Below are 8018 nucleotides of genomic sequence, written 5' to 3' on the forward strand. Positions count from 1 at the left end.
CCATGTCGATAGTACGACGTGCTGATGCGCTGATGTTTAAGTGAATTTTCTTTACCTTCTCTTCTTACTTTCGTGGCACAGAGTGCCTCCAAGCTGGCGTAACCAGCTTACTTGGTAGAGAAAACTTTGCTTCAGCTGTCGCCGTTTCTCCTCTTCCATCAGAGATGGGACGCCATAGACGTTGAACTTGGAGAATAGACTTTATGTACACATTATATACATTGACAGCTATTTACAGTGGGTCCGACGTATCAACTCGACATAGCCGATAGTACATAGCACCGTTCGTACGTCAAGACCCTTGGGTTACACTGGGACCGGCGCCTTAACTCGGCAGAGCCGAAAGTGCAGAGCACCTTTCTTGCGCCCGGAACCCCTGTGAGAGGTCGGGAGCCAGGTTTTAAACCTTCGGTTGCCCCTCCCGAATCCCCTCACGGCAAATCACGACACTCCAGTGACCTGATTGGGTCAACTGGGCTGTCACTCATTGGGCACTCTCTCTCTCACCCTCTCCCTGCGTTCCTCGGAACATTCAGATAGATAGAGGGAGAGAAAGTAACCACCAACAACAAATAAACAAATAACATCCCAACCGTTTCGCCTCCGCGACATACATGGAAAAGTCTCCCGACACCTTGAAAAACACTACGGGGAAACGGCCATCTGCGTCGCCCCGTCCTCGCGCTTTCACTAATCCCATCGCGCACTGCGTGCCGCGAAGGACACCCCTGCCGACGTGCGCCCGCCGATTCGCAATGCCGTCTTGCGCATTGTTCGTCTCGTCCGGCGGGCCCGCAAAGCTAAGTGCACCGTTGGATTTGTCTCGGTGGCGCCAGCCTACCTTTCAAGAGACTGCGCGTCGGGTCACCGATCCCTCGGGTTATAAGCTGCCGCTTTGTACCCCCCCGGCATGACCATTGACATCCTAACGACGCTTTGCCCGCATGCGTGACAGGTTAAAATGTCCCGACGCGTCGGCGCGGGCTATCTGCCGTCAAGGAGCGTCTCCCGACTCATTAACAAAGCGCCCGGCTGGCTTTACTCCCGGCTAAGCCCGAAAACGGCGATCTCCCACAATTCTAGGAAGGGAAATGACCTCTCAGCGTCCATGCCGTTTGGCAACATCCTTTACACGTCCTCCCTAAGATTCATGTACGCGCTCAAATGCGGGTACCTGAATACTAACAAAACAAAAAGGATGGTGCAAAGAAAGTAAAGTAAATGTCACGCTTTCGGCACTAGGATTTCTATGTCCCTGCCCGGGCGGCCTGAACTAGCATCGCTCCTTAACAACCGAGCCCCTCTGCGCTAACACTGAATGCAAGCGCACAATGGTCATACAATAACTCTACCTGAACGAAAGGCCGTACAGGCATATAAAATGCACAAGCACTAACGAATGAAAAAGGACAAAGTAATAACAAACACCGAACATGGCTCATGCACAGCATCGCGAGTAACGGTGTCACTATAATGACCGCACACACAAAACAAAAAAAAGACACACAACAGAACAAGAAAAACTCCTTGAACGCATGCAATAATGCGACAGGAAAACGCTTATTTCACTGAAGAACACACTTCTTCGCACAGTTCTGTTCTATAGTTCAATAGTTCCGCACGTCACTCCTTTCCGCGCGAGTGTTCACTGCATAGTCCTCCCGTATCTTAACTGCCTCGGAAGCACCGCTGCCTTTACCCAAGCATGCCTTCAACTATGCCATGAGCATCCTACACCTTAAACTAAGGTGAAACATAGGTGGAGTGAAAACCCCTCACCTCTCATACTTAGCCGCCGGGGTCGAATGGTTGATCCCCGCGGCATGTACGGGTGATCTCACAGCGCGCTCTGCGACAACCCGTCTGTCGAGAAACGACGTTTCCATCGCGCCACGACCGCTTCGAAAAACTCTTGCTCCCCATCGGCCTGAGTGCACCTGGATTCAGTGCTACGATAGAAACCGCCTGACCAGCCCTGCACGCTCGCCCTCTCGGAGGCATCGAGAATCGAGCCGACACCTCGGGTGGTTCGCACATGGCGCCCTCGTCTGCTTTTCTCAACACCGCAGCTGTCGCCACGTGAACACTGACGGCGGCGCTTAACTTCAGCACGGCCGTCACTTGTGTCTCGCGAATGGGAGCACAACCCTCGCTTGGTTCCGTTATAAATTCAGGATCTTCGAGCGGGACTACATTTAGCTCTACACCCTGAGACCCCGCCGAGATCCCACTGCGTTTCTGGCCACCACGCGCCTCACAACGACACTCCGCAACGTCGCCATTAGTGGAAACCATTCCACCTGGAGTCTTCTCTTCTTTTGGGACATCTGGTACTTTCACCAGAGTGACGTCGCCCATTGCCAGAACCTGATCGACCGCTGATGAGCCCCCAGACGATGTAGCTGTCGGCTGCTGCTTTTCTGCAACCTCAGTGCATGCTTGCATCGCAACCGCAGCGCCGTCGCACTCTCTGTCAACACAGCCATCAGCCCCGAATTCGGAGACACTCGATCCTCCTGGCTCTCCCTTCACGGTCTCCTGACCGGATTTGTCGTCATTGGCCTGGCCGCTTAGCGACACTTCGGGATTAACCCCGTCACCCTCTCTCGACAACTCAGCCGCACCCGACTGTCGCCGCTGCGCCTCCGCAAGCGAAGCTGAAACGGAAGTCTGCGCGGCTGCGCCGCACTCCCCAGAAAGGCACGCCACTGGCTTCTCGCGGACTACGTCGGACGCAAACCTCTTGTTTGCCCTCACAGCTCCTGTGTCCGATGGAACGCCTTCGAGTTCTGGCTGGGCGCCATCTGCCTTTTGGTCTCTGATTTTCACTACCCCCTCAAAATCGCGCTCGGCTTTAAGCAATTGCCAGGCTTCCTCCGACAGGAGGCAATCGGTCCGTGCTGTCAGCTTGTCAGTTAAAGCACACAGCACCGGCACCGACTCATTTACGTCTGCGAAAACGCTACAATCGCGGGGCATGGTCAGCGGAACCATGGCGAGTTTCGCCCTCACCTTTTCTCCGAAGGCGGATGTTAGGCTGATCGTTCCATGCGACTGTACGATCTCTGGCGGCAATACGCTCTCACGCAACACTGTAATTTCCGCTCCCGTGTCCAAAATTGCGTCGATATGTCTATCCTTACAGTCCAGAACAACGGGAATGAGGTCGGCATGCCCAGCTGCTGGCTCTCCTATCGCGACGTGCGCTGCCAAGTTATCACTCTTAGCACTCGGAACCTTCGGTGTTTGCTGCCCCGGGCCTAGGGGGCAATTCAACTTCATATGCCCACTAGAGCCGCACGAGAAGCAACCTCTAAACTTTGGTTTTGTCTCCGCACCTTGAGCTTTCCCACCGCCGCGACTACCTTGCGGTACGCCTGGCTTAACACTCTGGCCTTGCGACTCTGCCGTCATTTGTTTCAGCTGCTTCCCTGCGCTGTTTTTGCCTTGCGCCTCCTCGAATGTCCGTAGTAGCGCGGCCAGGTCCGGTGCTTTTAGCCACGTTTTCCCTTCCTGCAGCGTGACGTACCGGAGTGCGTCATCTGACAGGTTTTTCTTCAATTGGTCTGCAACCAACAGTTTAACGAGCTCCTCAAACGTCGACACGCCTCTCGAGTCAAGGTAGAAGTGCAGGTAGCTTTGAAGGCGAGTTGCGTAAGGTCTCCACCCTTCGTTCATGCGCTTTCCTGACCCCAAGAGCCTTTTGAGGTACTCTCCTGCGGAAAGTTTGAGCTCGTCAAGTACTGTTTCCTTGATTTTCCCATACTCCTTATGTTCCGCCGGGCTAAGTCTTGTGGACAAAAACGGAACCTTCTCCGCCACCAACGGGAAAACAATCTGTCCCCAAAACCCCCTCGGCACTTCATACGCCGTCAGGGCGCTCTCAACCGACTCAAACCACACCGGAGCCTCGGCCTCTGACGGAAATTTGGGAAGCACTCCAGTGAGACACTTGGAATAGCGTCTCAGCTCACTGCAGCGATCCTGCACACCGAACGCGTGTCCGCTTTCCCGTGAGCTCCCACTTCCGTTCTGCCTAAGTCGCGCAAGCTCCACCTCCAACTCAAGCACCCGGCGCCGATCCGCGAGGGCTCTGAGGTCCATTTCCCTCTGGCTCTCTGATGCGACAGACCCCTCTGAGTGGTCGTCGACATTCTCGGCTTCCGATTCACTCATCGTGGGCTGATTTCTCCTGTCGGGGTTCAAGTGACCGAACCTCGTATTCATACGCTACAGTACGACCAGGCAGCGGTACCCCCGAGGTGTAAGAACGAGAGGACTCACCACTTGCTGAGATGCTGCTCGTCGCTGCTGCCACGCCTTGCCCGTTGCGGAGTCGGCACCGTCGGTCGCACCAAAGTTCCAATGTCCTCACGGGACCTTGCCCGAAGTGGAGATGGCCAGGGATCGTCGATGCCCTTGGATTGACGGCTTGCTTCGCCTCAGCTGCGGATTTTCTTGCCCAGGCCGAAGTTCGATGTCGTTGCCGAGTTGCTTCTTGCAGTCTTCGGCGAACTTCCTCGCTGTCTGCGACGCCTCAGTCGGAATGCAGAGCGTTCCTTGTCGTCGACTGTTTCGATCCTGTCCAGACTGCGCCAGTGAATGGTCTTAACCTTCTCTTCTTACTTTCGTGGCACAGAGTGCTCCAAGCTGGCGTAACCAGCTTACTTGGTAGAGAAAACTTTGCTTCAGCTGTCGCCGTTTCTCCTCTTCCATCAGAGATGGGACGCCATAGACGTTGAACTTGGAGAATAGACTTTATGTACACATTATATACATTGACAGCTATTTACAGTGGGTCCGACGTATCAACTCGACATAGCCGATAGTACATAGCACCGTTCGTACGTCAAGAACCTTGGGTTACACTGGGACCGGCGCCTTAACTCGGCAGAGCCGAAAGTGCAGAGCACCTTTCTTGCGCCCGGAACCCCTGTGAGAGGTCGGGAGCCAGGTTTTAAACCTTCGGTTGCCCCTCCCGAATCCCCTCACGGCAAATCACGACACCCCAGTGACCTGATTGGGTCAACTGGGCTGTCACTCATTGGGCACTCTCTCTCTCACCCTCTCCCTGCGTTCCTCGGAACATTCAGATAGATAGAGGGAGAGAAAGTAACCACCAACAACAAATAAACAAATAACATCCCAACCGTTTCGCCTCCGCGACATACATGGAAAAGTCTCCCGACACCTTGAAAAACACTACGGGGAAACGGCCATCTGCGTCGCCCCGTCCTCGCGCTTTCACTAATCCCATCGCGCACTGCGTGCCGCGAAGGACACCCCTGCCGACGTGCGCCCGCCGATTCGCAATGCCGTCTTGCGCATTGTTCGTCTCGTCCGGCGGGCCCGCAAAGCTAAGTGCACCGTTGGATTTGTCTCGGTGGCGCCAGCCTACCTTTCAAGAGACTGCGCGTCGGGTCACCGATCCCTCGGGTTATAAGCTGCCGCTTTGTACCCCCCCGGCATGACCATTGACATCCTAACGACGCTTTGCCCGCACGCGTGACAGGTTAAAATGTCCCGACGCGTCGGCGCGGGCTATCTGCCGTCAAGGAGCGTCTCCCGACTCATTAGACAGTTTTAGTACTGCGTCATGACGATACGTACGCAGCACGCAAGGGCTTTGCGGAACGTAAGAGCGCGTGTCGCGTTGGGGCTTTTAGTACTGCGAAATGCCTACGTACGTAAGAGGGCGAGCGTTAGACGCCGGGCGCGTCGGAGCGCATTGGCCGTGTCCTTCATAATATAGTACGTCGAACCGTCGGCTAAACTAGACGCTGTTGATCTGACTAACTAGATGTGACGTGTCGGCGCGTTCCCGCTTCGTCGAACTATATTTAGGCCTTTAAGAGACTCTACTTTAATGCGGATGAAATGCACGAATCACATAGAGAAAAATAAAGACCAAACACTTGCTTTCTGGGGCTGGCACGGTCATTTCCGATGAACTGCGCCAAGAGTAGGTCGAGCCTTTCGCGCAAACAGCGCACGCTGAAGACTTTCGTAAAAGCAAAATTCATATTTTTGGTTATACATTCCCACTTTGCAGGATCCTGGAAAGGGTTCTGCGCGTTTACTTCGCGCAGCAAAGCCAAGTCGTACGCCACGGGAAAGAACAGTCTTCCGCTGGTCGCCTTCAACACCGCCATTTTTCGAAACTCTTGTCTCACGCTCTCCCGAACGAACGAGAACCACAAGAGCAGCACGCAAGGCTCGCTACGTACGCACGCAAGAATCGGATGCGTGCGTACGCAGCGGCCGCGTACGCATCTCGTAGCGTTTGTGTTGCGTTCTGCACATGCGCAGTTTGCAGAACGCAGCGATCTTACGTACGCAACGCCGTTGCGTACGCTACGTACGCAGTACTAAAACTGTCTATTAACAAAGCGCCCGGCTGGCTTTACTCCCGGCTAAGCCCGAAAACGGCGATCTCCCACAATTCTAGGAAGGGAAATGACCTCTCAGCGTCCATGCCGTTTGGCAACATCCTTTACAGTTTACATTTGCATTTTAAGAGCCAAGATCCGCTATCACTCCACCGCGTCAAGTGCCGCATCTCTAGAAGAGCAAGAGTGTTCGTACCATCGACAGGTACATCGTGGAGTGCTAGAACATCGATTTTGATGTACGATATCCATATTAAATAAGAAATTCAGAAATAGACAACGTTGACTTTTAGGGTTATTACTGCTACTTTCGACAGTTGTCGCTCGTTCTTTACACTTTTGAGCGCGCATATAATTCGTGTGTTCAATGCTAAATAGCTACATAAACATTCGTGGATGAGAGTTCTTTCTGACAGCATACTGGCTTCTCACGGCAGCACTGTACCAGATTAATGAAACCCGAGCGAGACAGCTTTTCACGCAACTTTGTGGAACAACCCAAATCTTCTTTTCCGCTTCGCATAAGCTTGTGAAATATTCCTGGGAAATTAACTAATGTGTCAGTGTAATAGCACATGTAAGTCCACAGGCCTGTATGCCACATCTTACCAAAAAGAAAACGGATACGCAGCCACTCCCGCAGATGGTATGATTTTGATCAGCGGCCGATTTTGAGGAGGCCGGTAAGGCGTTGCTGCTGCCGCGTTGTCACGGTACAATTATAACTATTCGCCACGTCGACTTTAATACCGGTGTCGGTGCCATCAGCATTGCCGGCTTCAGAGAAGCGCGATTGAATACCGCGCAAGAGAAAAGTAGTGTACACCACCGATGCGAAACTAACATACAATTTTAAAGGGCCGCGACGGAAAGCGCTTCTGTTGCGACTTCGGAACTCTTGGCCGTCGCGACCGAATGTTTCTGCTGCGACGTCAGAATTGGTGTCGTAACGTCGGAGTCGCTGCCAGGATATAAAGCTGTTGTTCCGACTTTAGAACTCTTGTTGTCGCGACAGAACCTTCCTGCTGCGACTTCATAACTATTGGCCTTCGCGACAGAATGCTTCTGTTGCGACATCAAAATTTCTGTCGTAACGTCAGAAATGTCTCTCAATTAAGAAATGTCAAGAACTTCTGTCTTACAACAGAATTTCTGTAGTTGGGACAGGAATTCCTCTTGTCTTTTTCAACTGGGCACTACGGAAGCTTGTCGCATCGCACAATTTCAGTGCACTTCTGTTGTCATCATTGCGTACATGTTGCGACGATAGGTGTCTGTTGTGGAACATTTCTCTGTAGTACAACAGAAGTTTGTCCATTACTTCAGGAACACTTCTGTTATGACAACTGGGGGCCTGTTGCAATGATAGGTTTCTGTCGTACAACCTTTTTCTGTAGTACAACAGAAGTTGGTCGCATTACTTCAGGAACACTTCTGTTGTGACGATTGGGGGCCTGTTGCCACAATAGGTTTCTGTAGTATTTCAACAGCTCTCTGTAGCACTGCAGACGTTTTTCGGGTTACTTCAGGAACATTTCTGTTGGGACAACATGGTGCCTGTAGTGGTGACAAATTTTTCTGTACTCCTACAAAAATCTGTTGTAGAGCTTCAGCTTTCTGTTGTACCAA

Source organism: Dermacentor albipictus, unplaced genomic scaffold (assembly GCF_038994185.2).
Source record: "Dermacentor albipictus isolate Rhodes 1998 colony unplaced genomic scaffold, USDA_Dalb.pri_finalv2 scaffold_15, whole genome shotgun sequence".
Lineage (NCBI taxonomy): Eukaryota > Metazoa > Arthropoda > Arachnida > Ixodida > Ixodidae > Dermacentor > Dermacentor albipictus.